This window comes from Alligator sinensis, unplaced genomic scaffold (assembly GCF_000455745.1).
Source record: "Alligator sinensis unplaced genomic scaffold, ASM45574v1 scaffold1295_1, whole genome shotgun sequence".
Lineage (NCBI taxonomy): Eukaryota > Metazoa > Chordata > Crocodylia > Alligatoridae > Alligator > Alligator sinensis.
This window is the reverse complement of record NW_005841880.1, coordinates 2,713,501-2,731,049: the sequence shown is the minus strand read 5'-3', so window position 1 is coordinate 2,731,049 and position 17,549 is coordinate 2,713,501. Positions and strand designations below refer to the sequence as shown.

Sequence of the window (17,549 nt, the reverse complement as noted above, 5' to 3'; positions counted from 1 at the left end):
TGTTTTCCAGGATCCATGTCTGCACCCCACGTGAGGACCCGCAGTTTGCAGCGAGAGCGCTGTTAACAGAAAGGGTGCACTTACTCGTGTCCTATAGTGAATAACTCCCCTCGAGTGCATGGGCACTGTCCCAACAGCAGTTAGGAAGAGAAGTGCAAACTCTGGGAGCCCCCAGACCAGCACGGTGACACGAAGGAAGTTGTTTGCCGAAACCCTAAGAAGCAGCTGGATGTGGCTGTCGTCATTTGGGAAGGCTCCGGGGAAGTCGCACTGATGCCTTTCGGGTGGCCGATCGGGTTTATACTTGCCCCAGCAGACGCATCGTAGTCCAGCCAGCGTTTGTCTGCAGAGCTCCTTGCCAGCTCTCGGTCTGCAGCCTGTCCACAGGTTTCCATTTTGCTTGCTCATCCCCTTTGATGTAACCGCAGCAGAGGGCTTTAGTCGTGCGGTTTGCCACCATGTCTCCGCTGCCATAACATTTAACGCTGCATGCTTCGGTCCCAAAATATGGGTGGCCGCTACTTGATTGAGAAAATTCATGCGATCCACCAAAGGCCAGCAACTCCTCGGGTGTTTTGCTCAGAAGAACAGCTATCCTTTTGATGCTGAGGACCTTTGCATATAGCGAGGTACCGGGCTGCCACCGGGAACGCTGTCAGTTGAGCGGAGCTGGTGAATGTAGTAATTGGAGGCAAAGAAATGACCCAACAGATTATAGTACTTTCCATCTGTAGCAAGCAGCCGTGTTGCACAGACCTGAAAATGGTTTTGCGTTCGGGATGGAGAGTTGTTTTCATGCTGGTGCCATTCAACCATCATCACAATCCCTTACTGGAGAGCATTTGAGACTGTGGTACATGCTACCAGGCTCTTGTGTTTTTAGTCCTGCTTTTCCTTCCACTTTTCAGGATTTGGCTTTATGATCAGCATGGCCACGTGCATCCTAGCGGCTGTGGGATGTTCAAGATGGTGAAGACAGTCCCAGAAGGGCCGTTTACACCATTAAAACGAGCGATGGCTACAACGTGCATAAGATCTGCACGGCTGACGATGAAGAAGAGATCGGATGAAGGTCCGGCTTGATTCGCATGCCTCTCGTGGCAGGTGTGCATGGGCATTTGGGTTCAGGCCCATCCCTGGAAAACCATCTTTGCCCGTTATGTGACCGAGCTCTTTCTTGAAGATTAGGACCAAATCTAGAGGAGGATTTTGGGATGAGACGAACAATGAGCAAAGACCTGTCTCGACAGGAGCCGGGTGGAGATGGGAGTTGAAAGGAGATGCTTGAAGGGAAAGACGGGAGAAAAGCATGAGGCAGTTCTTCATTTTTGAGATATTGTGATGATCCAAACGTTTTGGGGGAAAGACTGCACTTAGTTTTGGCCCTGTCCTCTCAAAACCGAGGAGGGAATGAGTGTTGCAGTAGTCATATCGTACATGGGGAAAAATCAAACGTGTTTGAAAATCCTGAATTTCTAGGATCCTCTGGTCTCCCCACCATCAACATTTTACACTGAAGAAAATGATACATGAGTGAGAGCCTCAGCTGAGATCAATCCTCTGTGCTTCATGAAAGTCATTGGAGTGATGCTAATTTATGCCATCTGAGGACTTGGCCTTTGAGAATTTGATTAATTTTATTATAATAAATGTATGGGAATTGTCAATGCTGCACTTGTTCCAAATGCACGATGGGGGTATTCAGAACTAGGAAAACATACCCCCAGATCCCTATTATTTGATCTCCTTGATTTAAAAAAAAAAAAAAAAAAAAAAAAAAAAAAAATCTCACGATTTCTTTGTCCCATGATTTTGTCAGTCCTGACTAATGCTTTTTTCCCCGCGTTTTAGGACCAGCACGTCTGATAAGCATGAAAGAGTTTGTGTTGTATCAAGTCTTCATCTTAACTGCTGCTAAATGTAATTTCCCCCAATATTTATATTAATTCTGTGCCATTACTTTTTATTTCTGGGCTACAGGAGCATGAAGATTTGTGCGCCATAATCTATGCAGGAAGGTTGAGTTGATATATTGGTTGCAAAGGAAGAAAAGCATGTGTGGCTCTTCCTGGGTAGCTTTAATTTTATCCATCTGGCTCAATCAAAGTGGTTGATTAAGTAAATTTCTTCAGTGGAGTCACACTGCCATAACTTGGCTCATTTTCTTCAAATGTTAAAGGAGTTATTGTACTAGGGGGAATCTAATTTTGTATTTTTCTGATTTGCCTTGTCATTGTCAGACAAGAGACAAAAGGTCTCCATGGGCGAATGCAGCGTGCACGCTAGCGCCGCACGAACAGTTGATTTTGCAGTTTTCTGGGTGATTAAAAAAAAGTTGTCGAGGGTTGACCTGGAATGAGATTTTCTTTTGTTTTGACAAAAGAATAAAATTTAACGTTGGGGCTAATGAAGTGTTTTGCTGGCGCACGACTGAAAGGTTGCATTTGCTTTTTATGTCGGGTTTTTTTTTAGTTCTTTATAAAGTTACGTTTTGGCAATTTTTCTGAACTGGCACGTTATTTGAATCAAACGTTTGAAACCTATTGCAAAAACGTCAAAAAAAAAAAAAAAAAAAAAAAGGGGCCTCCCCGCTCCCATTTTTCTGACTGAAATGATTCCCCAGATTTCACCGGAATTCATGAATTATTTTCTCGCACTCCAAAATTTTATATTTTTCAGCAAATGAACTACGAACCCCAAATTCACCCAATTTCGATGGGGTTTCCTCTGAAACGTGCTGCATTCATCCGTTTTGGATTTCCTCCCGTTGAAAGCGACGTCTATGGGATTTAAAGGTGACGTACAGACAAAAAAGCCTAAATTATATAAAGATGCACAGAGTTTTGAGGCTTGATCCAGACTTTTTTTCACAACTTTAACTTGAAATTCCACTGCCGAACTGTGCGGGAGCCTGGAGTCGGGTTTGTGGTTGTTTTGTACTAATCCAGAGACCTGTGCAAAGACCCATGAGATGTTTCATTCAATCTTTTAGCGAGTCCCTTTTTTGCAAACCCCTTGCCCCAAATTTGAACGGTTCACCCTACCCCAGACCCTGATGAGGCATGGCAGTTGTCAAGATAATAGGAGTATGTGGGGAGGACTTTTGAGCACTTAAAACAGCAAGCCAATGTCAGCCTGCGGTGGGTTAGCGCCTCGCTGTAACTCTGCAGTGGATCCATGGGTCTCGGCTAGGAGTCAGGACCCAGTTGCTCTAGGACGGTGCTCAGCAATGTTTCCCGGCAGTGGATGGTGTCGCCTAGCTCGGGTCCAAGGCAGGCTGGCTGCCGTGCGGGATGGGAAAGCTCTCCGTCCGTCCCCCAGTTGCCTGGCCATGGTGTGGGCAAAGCCCCTGCTGCTAAATGCCTCCAAGTCTTAGCTCTGTGGGCCAGATGCAATGGTGCCATGGGCTGGATCCAGCCTTCAGGCTTTATATTGCTGACCTGTGCTCTAGGAGAGAGAGATACCCAGCATTAAAGAGATGGACTTCTACCCTTGGTTGAACCAGAGCCTTGGGTCTAAACAACCTTGAATGTTAACAGGGCTCCAAAAGGCATAATTTTCACTTGGTAGAGTGCTTTTCATCCCAAAGCGGTTTGCAAGCTGCATTCAGTACGTCTAAAATACAGTCACTGCTAACGCGGTTCCTCGGCATGTGCTGGATGCCTGTGGCATGACACGCAGGGCCTGGGGACATTTCTTTGTCCCAGCACAATCCAGCCAGACATCCAAGTCAATGGAAGTTTTGGTATTGACTTCATTGATGCTAAGGGTCCCCTACTAGTTTAAACAAATGCAGTGCGCCAGCAAAGATTGAATTCAAAGCACAGAGGGTTGGAAACCGGCATTTATTTTCAACATAAATGAATCAAATTTAAAAACGGTTCATATCGGAAGCAAAAGCTGAACTTTCAGCATTTCTCGTGGAACAAAAATTGGAGCAATTCAGTTTGGAACCATTGGGTTGTTTAACGTTGATTAATGTAGAATCACTTTGGTTTGCTTTGATATTGGATTACAATGTAAGGCATGGCAAATATAACACTAAGATAAATATTTCAATATAATATACAAGTCGAAGCAAAGCTATTCAATATTATGAAACAAAATGATTCAATTTTGATCAAAATGAAGGAAGCAAACCGAAACAGCTCTCTCTCACTGACCATTTGGCCAAAGCCTTGTGCTCCCATGAATCATTCTGAGCTTGGCAAAACTGCATTTTCCAGTGAAAAGGTTTTTTTCTCTCCCCATCCTTCCCCCATCACCTGTGTTTTAAAGGCCTCCTCAGTGGTATATTTTAAAGACCCCAATGCATCTGGAAGACTAAAGCCTGGCATCACTCCATCAGGATTTGAACCCGTGCTTGGCAGGCAGCCTGCCTATTTCCAAGCCAGTGCTTTGGCAACTGGAGCCAAGCAAAGATGCTGTCAGCGGCTGGGGCCTCAAGGTCTGTAGATTTCTGCACAACTGCATCTCGGTTTATTAATAAAAGGCATTCGCTGCCCTTTCCATTCCACACACAGAGTGAAGCCTTTATGCTCTGCAGCTGAGGTCGATTGTTGCTCTCTGGCAGTTTATTACCTTGCTCCTGGACCAATAATTAACATCGTGCGTCTCAGGCTCTGAGGCTGGGAAGCAGAAAGGTGGGGGTTTTTCCTTCTCGCTTCTTCTCTTTTTTTTTTGCTGAAAGTACAAAAAGTTCTAATGATTTACCTCCTGGCACGGTGGGCTGAGGCTTGCAGGCAACCGCAAATCGGCCGCCGGACGAGAGTCCGTTTGGAGCAGGGCCATGGGGGCCAGGGTGCTGCCCGCCGCTGGTGTCGGAGGAATGCAGCAACTTTCCTCCAAGCTGGAGCCTTTCGGTGGGTCCAGCCAGGCACTTCAGTAAGGTGAGGAATGGACCTTGGGTACCGGATAGTGGCCTGTCTGTATGCACCATCCAGCCCCTCTAGCACAGATTCTCTGTTCTGCAGCACAGACCTTGTTGGACAGCAGTAGTGATGTGACCCGTGAGCTGTAGTCATGGTGGTGGTGGGCAGGCTAAGCCTAGGCATCCGCCTGAGCAATACCTTGCAGAGAAATTCAATCCAGGACATGGACGTGGGACCTGAGCTGACTATAGATGCTATAAGAGTGCCAGCATGTCCCTGGTTCAAGCTTTGATGGATTCAGCAGTTGTCTTCCAAGGGCCTGGCATGAAGACCTTAGGGTAGCCATCATAGGTGTTGTGGTTTTCTGCTACTCTGTCCTCTATTGATGCAAAACCCAACACCTTTATGTCCTTTATTTTTCTCTTCGAGAGAAAAATAGAGGACATAAGTATCTGGTTTTGTATCAATAGAGGACAACTGGGCTGTCCTCTATGATGGCCACCGTATGCGAAGTTAAGTCAACTTTGGGTGATGATCTTATGCCGCATGTACTAAGTGGGGAGTTAATGCATCAGTAGTTTTGTGGAGCTGGGCCTAAATGTCTTAGTTTAGGCCTATGGCCTGCTTTTTGCAGGGCAGGTCAAAGCTGTATCATAAGACTCTCTTGCATATAAGGGCTGTGCAAAGTTGTGTTCTCCGTCTCTGTCCTTGAGTGGGTCCTTGCACTCCTTGCATTCCTAGCCCCGTTTTAAACTGGGCATGTCTACACGTGCGCTTTAATGCGCAGTAGCCTATTTTACTGTGCATCAAAGCATCCTGCCTAATGCAGGGGGACTGGAGCCAATGATCTACAAGGTCCCCTCCAGCCCCTAGCAATCTATGAATCATATAAAAACCCATGCAATTACACTAATGCACAATAAAATAGGCTACTGTGCATTAAGCATCACTTAAAAACTGTGCACATTCATTATTGCGCTTTAAGGCAGCCTAATGCACATTTCTGTAGTACCTCCCATTGGAGATACTAACTTTAAGGCCCTTTTTCTAATGCACATTACTGCACATGTAGACGTGCCCACTGACATGAATCCAGGCCATAAGCGGCAGCCGCTTTAGGCCCTGTGACTCGTTGGGCTTGGTGAGCGCGGGTTAGCGACAGCTGGAAGTTTGCTGTGGGTTTGGCATGAAAGGCTCAACAGTGCGTCGTGAGACGTGAGTGTTCGCTGCATTCTGGCAGCGCTGAGCCCTGCAGCAGACAGGGCAACAGTTAATTAATGCTTGGCCATGCAGGTCTCCTGGGCAAAGCTGTTTGCTACCTGGGCTCTTGCAGCTGGAGGGAAGAAACAGAGAATGATTGAATTTTTCAACCTTTGCTAGGGAAAAAATAAAAATAAAACCCAACCCCCCAAACAGTGAGCACTGAGTGAAACCAGGATGGTTTAACAAGCAAGCGAGCTGCAATTCTGGCTGCACAGCATGAGAAAAAGCCAAGGTCTGTACAAGGCATCATACTGGGGTCTCTACCTCCCTTGGGAGATGAGTCAGATTGTCAGGACTTAATCTTGAGCTGGTGGCTCTTTCCAGAAATGAGAGAGGGCCTTTTTTTCCATGGCCACCTCCCTGGGTGAGAGCTGGCTCACATGACAGACGGGCAGTCTTCTCCTAGATCTGGCCATTTTCATGTTATTTTATGTATTTGTTTTGTGACTCCCACCTCCTTGCACCCCTCATTGCGATTCGGGGACCATGAGATACCTCCAGACCTTCCCTGAAGCCGCCTCTGTTTCTCTTGCCATCTGTGCAGCCCAGCAAGGACAACATCTGCCTGGCAGATGAAACCATCTGTGGAGCGCAGACCAGGAGGCAATATCGCGTCCTGTCTCCCGGCTCCATTTCTGGCCCAGCGTTTGATGCACAGATTGAAGCAGCCATTGGGTTACGTCTGCACCATTGCTCGGGGGTCCTGAGAGTGCCACCAGAAACCTGTCCTGTCCCAGCTAGTCACAGGGCCTAAAGCTGCAGCCGCTCGTGGCCTGGATTCGTGTCAGTGGGCACGTCTACATGTGCAGTAATATGCATTAGAAGCGAGGTGATATTTCTGCCCGGGGTTATATCCCTCCCTCTCTGCTAGCCTCTCTCAAGTGCTCCAGACTGAACTTGAGAGCAATAGTGAGGCACGTCCCCCAGGGTGACATTGCTGCCTCCTGTCCAGGCAGGGGGTTCATGGGAGGTGGGCTTAGTGTGCAAGTCAGTGGCCCTTTCCAGCATGGTACAGACATGCTGTTAGACGCTGAGGGCCCTGGTCTACTGGGTGCTGTGCAAACGTGCTACAAAGGACCAGAAGGGACCTGTAAGATCATCAAGTCCAGTCCCCTGCCAAGGGCAGGAGGTTTTTGGGCTCAAACGAGCTCAACAAGGTGCTTGTCCAGCCTCCTCTTGAACAACTCCAAGGATGGCGACTGCACCACCTCTTCTGGGAGTGTATTCCAGATTCTAGTTACCCTTATGGAAAAGAAGTTTTCCCTTCCGTCCAGCCTAAATTTGTCCTCAATTAGCTTGTGCCCATTGGTCTGCATCCTCCTGAGGGGCGCTTTCCTGAAAAGTTGCTCCCCTACATCTTAGTGCTCACCCCTGACGTACTTGTAGGTAAGTACAAGTCATCTCTAAGTCTTCTCTTACTCAGATGGAACAGACCCAGTTTCTGGAGTCTCTCCTCATAGGACCTACCCTCCATGCCCCTATCCAACACTTCCTCGAATGCCATAGGGGTGGCTCTTCTCTGCACCCTCTTGAGCTTGTCCATGTCCTTCCTGAAGTGCGGTGCCCAGAACTGGACACTAAGAGAATAGGGGTCTATTCCCAGCTCTGCCACTGACATATCCTATGACCTTGGGCAAGTTGCTTCATCTCTTTCTGTCCTTATTTCCCCTTTATTGCCCTCTGTCCATCTTGCTTGTCAAGTTTTAGAAGCAGCAGCCTAGCACAATAGAGCCTTGTTCTTAGTTGGGTCCTCTAAATGCTCCAGGAATAGAAATAATTCATATCAGTAGACGACCATCCATGCCCCTCCAAATATGAAGTTACAAATAACGCACAGGCTAGGATCCATTTGTAACAGCACTTGCAAATAACTAGCACCTTTTTAGGTATCCATGTTGTAGCCATATTGGTCTAGAGGCCAAAGGAATCCTAACACATGACAGAGGTGATATCTTTTATGAGACCAGCTAGATTTTTGCCCAAAAAATTCTTTAGAAATTTCTAAAGATTTTTTTTATTTAAATTTTTTTATTTTTTTGCAAAAATCTACTTGGTCTACTAAAAGAGATCACCTCTACCGTAAGTGCTGATTCTTAGCACCTTTTTAGGAGCTGCAGGTGTCTCACGAATGGAAAAGGCTAGCTGGGTAATTTATTCACAGTGGCTAATTTGATCATCCCTGCTGGTCACTGACCTCTCCTGCTGTCTGATGGCTATTTTAGTCTCTCTAAAAGGAATATGGTCTTGCTCCTTTAGCCAGTCAGGAAACGCGGTCACCCTATTCATCCTCTAAACAATTCTGTGATGTAAGAAGCATTTGATAGACAGTAGATCAGGGGCGGGCAATTATTTTGGGCGGAGGGCCACTTACTGAGTTTTGGCGAGCCATCGAGGGCCGCATGACAGGCATCCAGGAACAGATAAATATTAATTTTCTAAATTTTCTAGGGGCCCTGCGGGCCAGATAGAATGGCCCGGCTTGCCACATCTGGCCCACGGGCCGCATCTTGCCCAGCCCTACATTAGATAATGAAGATCCCATTTGGTCTGGTCTAGTCTGTGCTCTCCTAGCTACTGGGGCCATAAATAACTGGCATGCCCATGTGCATGCATTCATGCACACTTACTAGTTTCCCCCTCAGCCCAGCTCCCAGGGACCTGCTCTTGGTTCTTTCATTTCCCCACCCAAACTAGCTTGAAAGACGCTTGTTGATTCCTTCGTGACCCTGTTTCAGGAGCCAGCCGCTGCCTTCCTTTACCCCTGGATTTGGCAAGCAGACAGGGTGAATGATATCTGCAAGCTCATTTTGTTCCCTAGTCCCCTTTCGCAGTGGCCGCAGCCAGAACGTGGAACAGGCACTGGCAGGGCATTTCAGGTGAAAATCCCACCACGTGATCAAGCAAAGCACTCAGCCTCTGAAGGGACTTTTGCAAAATTAGCTCTGTGGAGCTCTAAAATAGCTTTTGTGCACTGTGGGGATTGGGCTGTTACAGAGACAATAGTGTACTATTATGCCTGATCCAACAGCAGTGTTCTGATGTCCTCATCAGAACTGGGACTCCTTGTGTAAGGGGCTGCACGTACGTAAAGGTAGAAACAGCTCCTTTCCTGAAGAACCGCCCCCGTCATCTGGGATAAAGGCAAATTCATGTCTCTGGAGGAAAAAGCTCAGGTAGAGAAGAGTCAGAGAGACCAACAGTAGGTGTTGAAGGAAGATAAACAGAGAGAGCCTGCCTGCAAGTGTGTCTGGGTGTGAAAACTGGTGTGTGCAAGCCACTGGGGACAGACCTGCACAGCCAAGGACAGCTGGCCTGAGACAGTGCAATGAACTGGCTGGCGTTTAAATGGCTCTGTTGTCTTCCGTTGGGTGGAACCAGGACTTCTCGACTATGTGTCATAGCCCCTGTCCTGCTATTAGAGATTCTCCTTGTGCTTGGGTGGCCATGGGGCTCGCTGCAGGTTTCCACACCCCATGGGAGCCTCAAGCTGCGTCTCCCTTACATTATGTCGCTGCATTTGTGTGCTCAGTAGTGGAAGGCAGATGAGCTTTTCCCTCTAGTATTTCTGTGAGATGGGCTTACGTGAGGTTGAGGTGCTCTGATATTTTGAGGCAAAATCTTGGGGCGCTTGTACACGTGACGCATTTCCATGTACATGTAATGAAAACGTTGGTGTGTGTGGCTTAATTGGCATCACACTGTGCACCTGCAAGAGTTTGCGGGGTTTTAAATGAGTTTGCATCATTGCAAACTAAACTACATCCTGACACAGATTAGGTTGCAAATTGCAGCAATGCAGCTGCCAGCTGGCCCCCTGGCTCTGGGAGAGGCGGGCAGGCTCTGCAGAAGAAAAGGATTGGGCTCCTCACCTCTTCTGCTTTCAGCAGGCTCCTGCGGCTGGCAGGATGTCGGGCTGCCCAGGAATGGGGCTTGCTGGCGGCCAGAGAAGGTGGTGGGGATGGTGCACAGGGCACTGGAAGCCTAGGCGGGTTCGGGGAAGCATTGGATTGGGCACCATTGAGCTGGGGCAGCGCCCGGCCAGCTAGCAGCCCGCCCTGTGCACCATTTCTGCCACCTTCTCCAGCCACCAGCACCTGCTCGTGCCACCTTGAAACCAGGCTCGTGCCAGATTTGGAGCATCACAGAGCAAGTGTGTGCACACGGGCAACCGCATCTGCTCTGTGGGCACACATGTTTGTACGTAACTGGAAGTGTCTGGAAGTGTATTTGCGCGTGCATTTGGCTGGGATGGTGCAGTTGGGGCTGGTCCTGCTATAAGCAGGGGGTTGCACTAGATGTGACCCCCTGAGGTCCCTTCAACCCTCATTTTCTGTGATGTTATGATTCTATGCAATTCCTGGTGCTACACATATTTTGGCATGGATACAGGTGTCCACGACTGCGTGTGATCGTACCTTTGGCTCAGCATGTCCAAAGCATGCCCACAAGCCCGTCTGTCCCTTGGTAGCTCTCCTATTCCCACGTCAGGGTCGGAGCACGTGTAGAGCCGCATGTCTGCGTTCAGGAAGGCGCAGCAGGGAAATCACACTGAGGATTTCGGCGCTCACAAGCCCTCAGCTAATTTGTAAAGCAGAGCAGGGAAGCAGCCCAGGTGGGACCTCTGACAAAACCCTGCTTCTCCTAACTGGGTCACATGCAAATCTCTGTGCCAAGCCCGTATTTGCGGTAGAGGCCGGGCCTGGGTCAATACTGTTGCCTGTTGAAGGGAAAGCAGCCTCCGCTCTGAATTCTCGTGGCTTAGGCAGTACTGATACTACAGAGGAAAGGAGATCCAGACCTTATTCCTGGTCAAGTTTGTCCAGCAGGAAGAAGCCATTTTCTTTCTGTGAGCTCCCAGCCATCTAAGTTATCCCGATAACTCTGGTGTGCTTGGTTTTCCTGCCGACCCACCCCTTCCCCAGCTCTCTCTGCAAATTCTCCGCTTCCCCTCCATCCTCCCCTGTCCTCCCTCTCCAATTTAGGCAGCAGCGGGAGACACAGCAAGAGCGCCAAGCTCTTCTGTCGGCTGTTATATGTCGGGAGTTAACATCTTGTAGCTGTTTCAGCAGTCTCAGATGGGACCAGATCCACAGCTGTCAGTACCTAATTAAATCTTAACAAGTAGAGCTTGAGTCATTAATGCCAGTCTATCATCTCCAGCCAATAGCCAAAGATCCGTGATGAAGGGGATGTGCACAGTGCTGTTTAGTCTTCATTAACCCATGGAAATTGCAAGTCTACCAGGGGGCATTCACATTACAGGCTACATTTTGCTGTAGTTTATACCCTGGAGAATCCTGCTGATTTCAAGGGGCTGGAATTCAGGTTTCAAAAACAAAACAAAACAGGTTTCCGTGCCAAAATCTGGTTTGTAGTAACCTTTTTTTATAGCTGATCAAAAAGAAAGCTTGAACTTGGGTCTTCAGCACCGCACTACAGAGCTCTGCCGCTCCAGCGAAAGGGGCAGATCTGTCGTGGTAGGTTGGTACCAAGTGCCGCAGACACATGATACATCGCTGCACAGTAGATTAGCTTTATTACATAGTAAAAGGAAGCGGATGCATGACGCACAGCCCTACCATGTACTAAATCATTCACAGCCAGGGCATAGTTACCCCCTAAAAAATATGGAGTGACTTTACTCCCAAAGAAAGTAACCGCGTTGCGTGCCTGTTCCACGCCTCGGTTTTATCCTGGGGTAAATTGCTGTTCGACGCAAGCCGGCATCCCGACTCGGTAGCGGCTGTGCTTTGTAATAACCCTGACTGCAGGCTGTGCAGGTGAAACCCACTTACAATCAAAGTTTCTTTTATTTACCATATAAAAAGCAAAGAGGACAGAATTCTCTCTTTTTCTCCCTTTTGCTGGGCACTTTTAAGAGATTTTCCCGAGGACAAATAATTGGAGAGAGCTAGAGGTGGGAACAGACCCCATAAAGAGAGCGATGCTAAGGCTTTGTAAGGGTAATGCGAACCGAACAAAATGCTTAGCTTTGGATTTCCTTGCAAGCTCAAAAATTGGGACAAATTCTCAAAGCTTCCTGATCCTTGATGAAGACTGGAGAGCTCCACGTGGGTTTTTAGCAAGCTCGGGCTATGCAACGATTTCAAACAAGCCCAAGATTTTTGTTTTGATTGAAACCTCAAAGGTGAAGCAACCCGAGGTTGAATTCGGTTTTCCATTACGCTGCTGTGATTCTGGAGCGACTCTGTCGAAAGCTCACTGACAGCCCAGTTCAATCTATGGGTTATAAACTGGAAGGAATCAAGATTAGAAAAAAGGTTCACGTGGACACTTGTGAAATGAGACTACTTAGTGCCATGCATTTTACCCAGGAGTCCTAACTCCAATTTCCTTGCTTTAAATGTTGGGCAGAGATCCCAGCTTGGCACAGTGGAAGTACTGCATCAGGCCGACGTATAACTAGTTCGCTGCCCCTTCCCTCGTAGTGGCCAGCATCAGCTGCTTCTTTGGAGGTCTGAGAATCCAGCAGTAGCATCCTGGTCTCAAATAGAAGTAGGTAATTTAAGCCCCGAAGCATGAAATGTAATATGCTTTACAAAACATTTGTTATAATTAATTATAACTCTGGATATTGGTATAAATATCCAGCCCCTTTTCCTCCTAATCTCATTCAATTTAGCCAGCATTCCATAAATTTCACAGTTATTTTTGCAAAATGCTATAAAAGTTCCCTGCACTTTTTAATTATTATTTTTTTAAAATTCAGTGAAGTATCTTTATCCAAGCAATAGAGCGCCAGCAAAACCACCCAAGCCCTCTTCTTGGTCTGGGACAGACATTGCGTAAACCGGATTGACCCAAATCAGTTAAGTCTGATACTATGTTCAGCCAGGGTTATCTTAAACCAGTTTTGGCCATTTTGAAACTAGTTTCTGTGTGCTGAACTTACGTTCTGTTACAGGTTTAAACCAGTTTCTGATCACTTCAACCAGTTTATGTGTAACTTCTGTCCCTGGCCCTTGTGTGTTAGGGGCCGGATTGTCACCCTAAAGCAGGGGTGGGCAAAATGTGAGGCCGGATGCAGTCCGCCAGGCCATTCTATCCGGCCTATGGGGTCCCTAAAAAATTTAGAAAATTAATATTTATCTGCCCCTGGCTGCCTATCATGCGGCCCTTGATGGCTTGCCCAAACTCAGTAAGCAGCCCTCCACCCAAAATACTTGCCCGCTTCTGTCCTAGGGGAAACTGAGATGTACTCCAATGTGAGTACTACTCCCTGTTGTAGCTGAGAGCAGAATCTGGCTTGTAGATTTTGAAGCTGGTTTTTAATCATGCTTGCTGGATACGTGGTCCTTCCAACCTGCTGAGCTCGATACGGACACATTTTTCTTATAAAACGAAGGCATTGAAAATGCCAGCATCCTCTTTCCCAGCCTGGATCCCCCAGCCTTTCCCCTTTAAATGGTTTATTAAACAGCCCTAAGCTGGATGGAGCGAAGATGCTGCTTGTTCCTTGCCTTGCTATCCTCATGCCTGGTTGCTTGTAATAAATCACCAGCAGCCACAGGAAAGTGGGGGTTAACAGTGCATGACTCTGTCTTCTGTCTCCCTGTCCAAGAGTGACTGAGGAATGAGGAATGGCCGAGGTTTTGCTATTTAAAAGCAGATGCCTGGACTGTGACACATAACGCATAAAATAATACAGATGCCCCAACTCTTGCCGGGAAGCTGGGTTCTGTGCTAACAATGCAGAAGAATGGCACTGTTATGTATGAGTGTCGGGATGTATATGGAATATGAATTGATTTGGGTACAATGGGCTGCCTCACTGATGCTTTTTGATGGCCCCTCTGGCAAGATGATCTGAGAAGCAGCAGAAAACAGACTGAACAAATATTCTGGTGAATGAGGTACCTGGAAAAGTGGTTGAGACAACAAGAGACAATTATAGAAGGAAGCAGGGACATGATTTTCTTAATGTAATTTCAGTCACTTAGAACAGTCCTCCTGGCCTGATAAGAGAATCCTTTCTTTCTTTTCTTTTCTTTTTTTTTTTTAAAAGCTGCTGCTAGCCAAGGGGATCAGATATGCGTTTCTGCTGCTTTTATTTTTAAAAGCATCTGTATTAGTTCAGTTTTCACTTGGAATTCAAGAAGAAAATGTTTCCTTCCTGACAATTTTATATATTTATCCCTTTGGCTAAGGCCTTTGATTCTGAAAAGTGCAATTAGCAAGTGGCAGTGTGCGGTTTGACTTCCAACCAGAGGAACTCCCATTGCAAATGAAAAGTGGTGCTTCAATGAAACGCGGCATTGCTTCAATCTGTCTCTCCATAATTATATTCTGACTGGTATCAACAGGAGCCAGTATATGGGTATGCACATAGGAGTATATAATCATAATACAGTTCTTGTCATCCATATACCTTCAAGAATTTTATAGTGGAAGGATAAGCAGCTTGGGTGCCTATACACATACACAGGGGTGAGGAGGGGGGCATTTTAATTAGAGTTCTCAGAGAGCTGCTTTAATTAAAATGCCACAGTGTCACATGTACTAAGTCCCCGAGCATTTAAAAATGGCCACAGGGTGCTTAACTAAAGCTCATCCCATTCAATGAGCTTTTTTTAAAGCATCCCAATGGCCATTTTTTAAACCCCGGGGGGCGGCGGGGGCGGTATGCACGTGATGCAGAGGCAATGTTAGAGCGGTCTAATTAGAACGGGGAGCACACTCAATTAATTGAGTCTGCTCCAACATGTTCTAATTAGAATGCATCAGAGCATGTGTATAGACATCCCTTGATATCAAGAATCGTAGAAAACCAGGCCACCTCAAAACAGGAGACATTCAGTGAACAAAATAGCTGCAACCACAGACGTAGGCAAACAGCTTGAACGCAGCTTGAGTTCCAGCTCTGGGTGCATTGTTTACCAGGATCACGCCCTGCGTCTCATTTTATACTGCTCACATTGGCTGGAAAATGTAACGACAAATGAAAGAGGGTTTATTATTCTCATTTTACAGGGGGGAGACTGAGGGACAGGGAAGGTCGTTGTCTAACATGGGGTCACAGTGGCAAATCAGAGACAAGAACCTACACCTCTGACTAACCTACTAGATCATATTATCTGACATAAAGAAAGCCTCTATACAAGCTCATGTGACCATGATGATGAAGTGCCCCGCAGCATTGGCCTCTGCGGGTGTTTGTACACGCCACGATTTTTGCCCTTTTTTGTGGTGCAACAGCCTGACTCTTTGCATGAACAGGTTTTCTGGCTGCTTTAAAAGTCTTTCTGGTGCACTAAAGTCAAACTCCTCAGACATAGTTTAGTTTGGCTCTCCACGAATTAAAGCGTCATGTCCATGGATTCAGTGTATGCGAACACAAAGGGTCTCGGACGTGTAAATGAACCTCTTTGTCCACCAGATGGCTCTGCAACTTTTTTTGTAGTTCACCCCTTTCAATTGCTTCCACTTTTTTTTTCTTGTGCCATTTGCCGGTTCCCTGCTCCCACAACTGCATGGCAGGGCATGGGCTGGGGGGGGCCAGGGCCAGGGGGGCAGCGCTGGACTGTCCCGCTCTCCTGCTGCACCAGCCGAGGACTGAACTTAATTCATTTGAAAAGCTAAAGTGTGCAAACACTGATGCGACACTCCAAAATAAACAAGTTTAAATTTTATAAACCTATTTAATTTAATGAGGATTAAACCCCATGGTGTGTACAGGCACCCTGTGGTTCTTTGGGTTTGCATTGATGTAACTGAGGGCAGAAACTGGCTCTACAGCTTTGGGCACAGATGTCAGGGCATAAGAAGGGATGTAAGAAGTGCCATACTGGATCAGACCAATGGTCGTAACCTAGTATCCTGTCTCTGATAATGGCAGGAGTGGATGCCTTAGAGGGAGAGCATATGCACCAGGAGTGTCTAGCATGATCTGTCCTCTTATTACCTTCCTAAATAGTACAGCCAAATGCAAAGTTGTAAGTTTAAGACCCAGGGATGCAGATCATACCTAAGAATGCAGGGCTTTAAGCTGGAAAGCAACGAGTCTTGAAAGGGATTCAGGGGCTCCTAATGCACAACCAGCTGCCTTGGAGCTACCAGTGCAATGCTGTGTCCAAAGTGCGACCCTCGGGTATACAAGCAGGGGAGCAGCGAGCAGGAAAAGGGAACGGATTTTGGAAAGCCGAAGGCTGCTGCAGTGTCTACGTATTAGAAAGGTTGTTGAAAAACTGGAGGAAGTGCAGAAAAGAGCCACAGAAATGACTCAAGGACTGAAGAAAATGCCTTGCGGTGAGAGCTGAAGAGCTTGATGGGCTTTTCTGATCCAAGTGAAGATACACTCGGTACGATTGCCTTCTGGGGAGAAAATACCAGGTTCTAAAGAACGCTTTTATTGAGTGGGAAAAGGCATTTCGAGAACCAATGGCTGAAAGCTGGTGCCAGGGAAATCCAAGTCAGAAACAAGGCACGTGTTTCTAATGGCAACTAATCATTGGGAAAAAAACACTACCCCGTGGATTCCCCCATCTCTGGCTGCCTACAGTTCAAGGCAGGATGCTGATGCGGAAGATACCCTTTAGCGAATCCCCAAGCCATGCTTTAGTCGAACATAAACTAATGAGCTCGGTACAGGGGTAACTGGGTAAAGTGCCGTCGCCTGTGAGATATGAGGGCCAAGTAGGTGATCTAGCGGTTTCTCCTGTCTTTACATCCTCGGACTATGAATGTATTGAGACAGTATCAGGGCAGCCAATGCAGGGTGCTGGGGTGGGTTGAGTCTCTATGGCGAAGTCTTCAAATTGTTTCTTGTCAGCTTTGTCATCTGCATTTGTGATGTTTATAAATTGTTCCGAATCTGCCTGGAGGGCCAAATCCTTTCATCTCATCTGAGCTGGGGAGTTTCTATGGCAGCTATCACCTTGGTAGCTAAGCACTGAAGATTTTTTTTTCACTTGGGTTTTGCTCCCTCCTTACTCAGGTATAAATTGTTCCGAATCTGCCTGGAGGGCCAAATCCTTTCATCTCATCTGAGCTGGGGAGTTTCTATGGCAGCTATCACCTTGGTAGCTAAGCACTGAAGATTTTTTTTTTTCACTTGGGTTTTGCTCCCTCGTTACTCAGGAAAAAACTTGCGTTGCCTCGAGAAAGCACTTCAGCCGGACACATCATGCTCCGATCCCTTAGCGAACGGGCTGCGAACTCAGATAGTATCTCCAAACTCCCGCCAATGAGATGGAAGCAGTGAATTGGCCAGGCACCGTAGTACGTTTTGACATCCGTGGATAAGTGACTGCTTGCTATGAGCTACATGCAGACACGCTTTTTCCATGTGCACACAAACCTATGTTAATATTGTCCCTATGATTAACACAGTGTATATACATCACCATACGGGTTATGTTTCATCTGCCAACAGCTAGGCATTTGTCTGAAGACATG

At 47.0% G+C, this 17,549-nt stretch overlaps 1 long non-coding RNA gene across 3 annotated transcripts in view; it reads left to right on the top strand.

Annotated features, from left to right (window-relative positions):
- LOC102367747 overlaps positions 1 to 17,549 on the top strand; it is a 115,025-nt gene that overhangs the window by 32,283 nt on the left and 65,193 nt on the right. For 2 of the 3 annotated variants that reach the window (XR_323105.1, XR_323104.1), the window contains exon 3: positions 2,680 to 2,795. This is a non-coding gene — a long non-coding RNA (uncharacterized LOC102367747). Of the gene's footprint in view, positions 1 to 2,679; positions 3,036 to 17,549 lie in introns of those variants that run through there. The other variant, XR_001357531.1, reaches the window with a different exon arrangement.